The sequence below is a fragment of the Motacilla alba genome, chromosome 5 (assembly GCF_015832195.1).
Source record: "Motacilla alba alba isolate MOTALB_02 chromosome 5, Motacilla_alba_V1.0_pri, whole genome shotgun sequence".
NCBI lineage: Eukaryota > Metazoa > Chordata > Aves > Passeriformes > Motacillidae > Motacilla > Motacilla alba.
The window spans coordinates 19,171,258-19,177,257 of NC_052020.1; the positions used below are offsets into that span (position 1 = coordinate 19,171,258).

Consider the following 6,000-nt stretch of genomic DNA (forward strand, 5'->3'; position numbering starts at 1 on the left):
AGCAAAGTTGAGGGTATGCATATTGCATAAAGCACTTTGGAAAAGTACTGGACTCTTAGAGAATTAACTTTTCTGTTTATCTGCCAAACCTACTGTGAATAGATAAACTGAAGCATGATTCTCTGCTCCCCAAAATCCCAATAGTATTCCTTATTGCAGGGACCACTGGAAAAGAAGAGGTAGAGCAGTTTTGGTTTCTGTGGAAATGGGGACAAAGTGTTTCAGTAGGTGCAGTTGCTTTGATGCTGGATTACCGTGCAGAAGATCCTCATTCACTTAGAATTGATTTGGGGCCATCACTTCCTATATGCTTCCCAACAGCCACTGTACAGGTGGCTTTTCTTTTTTTTTTTTCCCTAGTCTCTTCTTACCTAAGGTTAATTCCTATCAGTTACCCTGAGGTACAACCTTTCATCTCTCATTATTTGATACCACAGCCTGTAACCCTTTCAGATTTAAACTGCTGTCATTTTTCAGCACACAGAAGTACAATAACCTTCACCTGTGCAGGAACAACGGGAGTAACAGCTCAGCTTCACCCAAAGCTCTCACTTCTCCAGGAGTGCCCAGGCAGCATCACTTTGATTAAATGAATTTGAGTCTCTTACATTCATTTGGAACACCTGCTATTTCCTTGACAGATGCAGGTCCTGTAGTGGCACAGTGATGAAGAAGTATGATGTTGTGTTTGACAGAGTAGATTTTTCTTCTCATTTGTTGGTGACAGAGTTATTTCAGAAAATGCTCCAAATGCTTCTTTTCCAGTGGTGCATCCAAAGTAGCACTATCTCACTGAGGTGTGGGGCAGGGGGAGGACAGTAAGGTTGGCTGTTTAATGTATATGTGTATATATATATATATATATAACTGCTTTGGAGATTTCTTATGTGTTCCAGCTCTTGTAGCTGGATAAGAAATATTAAAGTGCTGCACAATAAGTGAATTTGCAGACTAAGGAAGTATGGTTGATACTTGGCTGCTCTTTTGCTAATTTCTGTTTACTCAAATATGATGCATAGTCAAGAGCAAAAATTCTTCATGCATCTGTTGCTGTATTTATTGTTCTCCCTTGGCAATCTGTGCAGAGCAGAGGAGTTAGCAGAACCAATGAATTACCTGAAGTGGATTTGGAGAGTGCTTTGCTTCAGAAATAGAGGAGCTGGCTTACATATACGCTTGCAAGGTGTCATATTAGATATGCTGGTTAAGACATGAATTATATAAAATAAAATTGTACCTGAGCTTCTACAGGGAAAAAAAAATAAAAAGGCATCAAACCTGTGAATTTGAGAGATGCAGCAAATCTTCATCAGCAAGGCCAGTCTGGGAGCTGGCTGCAGGTCAGGGTTAGAAATTCCTGCACTGTGAATTCCCTTTGTGAAGCTGCAAGTGCAGCACTCACAGGAAAAACCAAAGGTTGTTTCAGGTTTGGTAGCATGAGTTAGTCTCTCAAGTATCTGATACCTGAAATATGTGAAAATCATTCTAGACCAATTGTCAGCTTTCTTCAGGAAGCTACATGGAAATTGTTTGGCTGCTTTATTTACATCATGTTTCTCAAGCAACTAACCACTCTTTCTCCCTTTTTATCCATTGCAGGGATGGGAGGAAGATTTGCACTTTTTAAGTAGGGACAGCTGAGACGGGGAGAGATATCAAAATGAGTTTCAGGAGTAACAGAACCTGCATCTTCCAAGATCCAATTTCCTGACCACTGGATAGTGTTCTCTAATCCATGTATCTGAAATCTTTTAAATCCATTCCATTTAACAGAAGATTTTTTGCAGATTTATGAAGAAAAAAAAAAAAGAGGTAAGTCTGGACATGCAGGTAACTGTTTTAAGTTCTTTTTCTTTTTATGAAAATTCATGTAGTGATCAAAAAAAACATGAACAAATGTTTGAATTCCTTATTTTCTTCTAGGTATTTGTTAGCCCTGTTATTTCTGCAGACTCATTGAAACAGTTATTCTGTGTAGCTCGTCACATGGTGGAGGATTTTGCTCTAGATTAAGATACCTACTCTAGGTTAAGACCTAGCTTGGAATTTCTGTAGGTTTCCACAAAGGAAGGTTGTAGCTTAATGAATATGTGGACTCCAGAAGGGAGCTGGGGGAGTGTACTGAAAATGGGTTGCTGTAAATAATGCTGGTTTAAAGATGCACCCTGGAATTACCGTGTGTGGAGGGAGGGCCACAGGTACTACACAGGCCCTGAAGGAACACTTTGTCAGGTGGCTGGCACCGACATTTTCTGCTTTATGGAACAGGGGAAAGGAGAGGGAGGGAGAAATGTCATTTTGACCCTGAGTTTATAGGTAGCCCAGAAAGATACAAGGAACTACAGAGAGAAGAGTGTGAGCTGGCTGCCTTTCATGCTGGCATTTGAAAAATTAGCTCAAGATAGTACTTTGAAGAGTAATATTATTAAAAAAATAAAAGAAGTCCCCACTTCCTTTTCTTGATACTGATATCAAGAATGAGATGGCTAACGTGGGCGAGAGAGTGATTCAAAATGGTTTTTGGATGGCTTTTTTTCCCTTCCTTTGAAAATTTAGGTGAAGTTAATTATGGAATGGCAGCAGCATCCTAACTAAAGTGAGTGCTTTCATCTTACCTCCTGCTTTTAAAATAGCTGCACTCTTATCTCAGCTTTGAGGAAGGGGGTGTGGGGGGAGAGCACCCTGGTGCTCTTGCAGCCTGACAGTCACCAGATGAATGAAATGCCTTAGAAGACCTGAGGCCATTAAAACCTGCCAGCAAAGATATTAAGGGCCTGCCAATGTGCTGATAGCATGTTTTGTGTTAATCTGATGAAGTAAGCAGAGGAGCTGTTCCCAGCACAGGCCAGGTGCAGCATAGGGAAGCACTTGCTGTGCTCAGCGGGATGGGCTTTGAGCTGCTCTGGGTTGTAAAGGGAAGGTGTGGTGTGACACCAAGACAGAAGACCTAATGCAAAACCTAAGGGGATGAGGCTGTGGCTGGGGAGGAAAAGGCAGACAGGAAGCTGGAGTGCTAATAGCATTGCTGCCTGCTAATCCCATCAGGGCAGCCTCTGCTCTTGGTTGTTTCCCTGGGGGTGTGTGTATATGCCACGTGCCTGGTGAAATCCCAGGCCAGGTGAGAGCTGAGGGCAATACAGCTGTGTCAGGGTGAGCCTCCCTTCAGTTGCTGGGTCATGAGCTTTACAACCCCATTGTAAGCAAAGGTTAATCCTGCCGCATGGTGGGCTGGTAGCACCAGCAGCCCCGGGGGTTGTTCATTACTTCTTAGTACACAGGACATGCCAGCACAGGCATACCTGAGGGTTTCACATTCCTTTGAAGAAACAGGCACTTATTTCAGTGGATGCAGTGTGATCTGGCATTCTGCAATCACCTGCAGCCAATGGTTCTGGGGTCCATGTGAGGAGAGATCTTGGATTGCTAGATATGCTCAATATGAGGGCTTTGGACTTCAGCCCTCTTACAGTGACTGAGGACAGTAGCTGAATCTCTGTAGCAGCCCCAGGACTAAGTCTGTCTGAAGGCCCTTAAACCACATTATGGGATCCAATGTCTCCTTAAACAGAAACAGCACAGATCATTTTTACCAAGTGGATTGTGACAGGTCTGAAGGCAAAGGGGAAGGGGGTATAATAACATGAACTGTCATCTGGAAATAGGTTTGTGCTGTACTCTTTGGCAAGTGTCTGATTTCACACCATCAGTCACCTACGAAGGATCCCTGAGACTATGCAGAGGCTTTCCCTCACCACTATCAGCTCTTAGGAAAATGCCAGAGGATCTGTCTGCCCTTATCTCTGTTCAGTCTGAGAGTTTATTAAGTTGCCTTGAAGAATTTTGGATTTTATTTGTGTCTGTGGTTAGATCTCTTCTGTTAGCTTGGTATTACATGTCTGTTTACTGGAGGTCTGGTGCTCCTGTGCATGCTATGTCTGAAGGCTGCCTTCTGCCCTTGCTTTCTTTTCAGCTTACATGACTGCTTTACAGTGCCCTGCTGATGAAATGTAATTCAAGGAATTAAAGTAACCTCTGAGCTTTTACAGGATATTTTCACAGCCCAACATTCACCTAATATCCAGTCTAAACGTCCCTGGCACAATTTGAGGCCATTTCCTCTCATCCATGTCACTTGTTAGCTAGGAGAAGATGCCAGCCCTCAGCTCTGGCTTCAGTCTCCTTTCAGGCAATTGTAGAGAATGATAAGATTCCCCTTGACCCTCCTTTTCCCCAGGCTAAACAAGCCCAGTTTTCTCAGCTGCTCCTCACAGGACTTGTGCTCCAGACCCTCCTGTTGCCCTTCTCCGGACACACTTCAGCTCCTCAATATCTTTGTTGCAGTGGGGGGCCCAGAACTGGACACAGCACTTGAGGTTTGATGTCACCAGTGTACTCACCAGTACAGGGGGACAGTCACTGCCCTAGTCCAGTTGGCCCCACACTATTGCTGAAACTAGTCCTGCTTATTTTGTCCCAAAGCTTGCCAGCATGGAGGTCTGGCTGCACTGTTGAGGATTGACCAAATGCTTGAGTCTCTGCTCGCTGTCTTTAGGCAGCCAGTGGGAAGAAGCAACTAAGCATCCCTCTTCTGAAGTGGCAGGTTGGGAAAGCCTCTCCCTAGCAGCATTCTGGTGATGGCTTGGTAACATGAGAGATGCCTGGCATCTGAGGCACCGCTGATCCTAATGCAGCCATGTTTTCATCCAGCAGCCCATGCAAGGGTAGTGTACTTCTCTATAAGGAGTACTCTGCATTCAGAGACATGAGAAGTGCATTAGTTATGATGTGTTTGTGGTTTTCAAGTGTCTTGTTTTTTCCAGTGGGAAATTATTAGCTTAGGCTGTAGTCTGGTGAGTCCAGGAGTCACAACTTAAGGAAGAACCTTTCAAAACCGGGTTCCAAACCAATAAAACATCTCAGATGGTTACTGCTGAGTTAATGACTCAGTGAATAAACAAATCAGTGTGTGACCCTTCATGTTTCTAGTCTCCTTGATCTTCCTTTTCCCCCTGCAGCCTGTATCACCCAAAAATCAAACACAAGGCAATATAATCAAATACAGTGCAGTAGTCTTCTTTGCCTTCTCTGGCAGGGCTTGTTTTTCATCCTGTGCTACAGAACAAGGCGGGCATAAAGACATGAAGCTGAATTTGTTGCACCTCCTCTGGTTCAGCAAGAAATTACTCAGATTTTTTTTCCAAGATCAATGAGTTGCCATCATGTCCCAACAAGCTTGCATTCCCTGGTAGAGACATGAAAAATCATCCTTTGTCTCTCGTGTGACACTGGCACTGTGGGTGACAAACGTTTCCCTCTTTATGTCTGCTTATGCTTTGGCGTTGTGCATTTTTCTAGATAAGCTGTGTGGCAGCCCTCTCGTCAATCAGATGTGGTGCTGGCCCATGAGCTGCAGATCTAGAGCACTCATGGCTGGATTTGACCCCACTGAAAGCAGGGCAGAAGGAGCTGGTGCTTCTGGGGGGACTGGGATCATGTCCAGTAACATCACATTTCTTTGCTGAGAGCTGTGTGCTCAGAGAAATAAGTGGACCTGTGGAGTATTAGCCTGATTATTTAGCAACCTCTCCTTGAACTGCGTGAAGCATTTAGTCTTTAGTCTGCAAGTAAAGCAGTGATTCTTAGTTAAGGTAAAAGAAAAGGGGAAAGTATCAAGAAATTGGCACTGGGTTGCTTTTAGACAAGCTTCTGGAAAATGCCGAAGAGAAGCACTTTATCATTTTCTAGTTGAAGAATATTAGTTCCGAGCTTTTAATTTTGAAATGTTGAATGACCTCCTCAATGCACCCCACCCCCCAAATGAGGCTGCTAATGAAACAAACAGATGGTGATTTGAATAGAGTAAAAGGACATCATAAGGATGTGCTTTGAAACAGCCAGACAGAACAAATTACACAGGAGACGGTGGAAAAGAAAGTGATGGAAAACTGAGAGCAAACCACCATAGTATTCATATAGTTCACCAAATGGCCTAGCATGTGA

The 6,000-nt window shown here is 43.6% G+C and overlaps 1 protein-coding gene across 1 annotated transcript in view; it reads left to right on the plus strand.

The window, feature by feature from the left end:
• LDLRAD3 (low density lipoprotein receptor class A domain containing 3) overlaps nucleotides 1-1,808 on the plus strand; it is a 104,621-nt gene extending 102,813 nt beyond the window's left edge. The window contains exon 7 of the transcript XR_005257149.1: nucleotides 1,600-1,808. The gene's annotated coding sequence lies outside the window, so the exon portion shown is untranslated. The remainder of the gene's footprint in view (nucleotides 1-1,599) is intronic.
• Nucleotides 1,809-6,000: the final 4,192 nt, after the last annotated feature.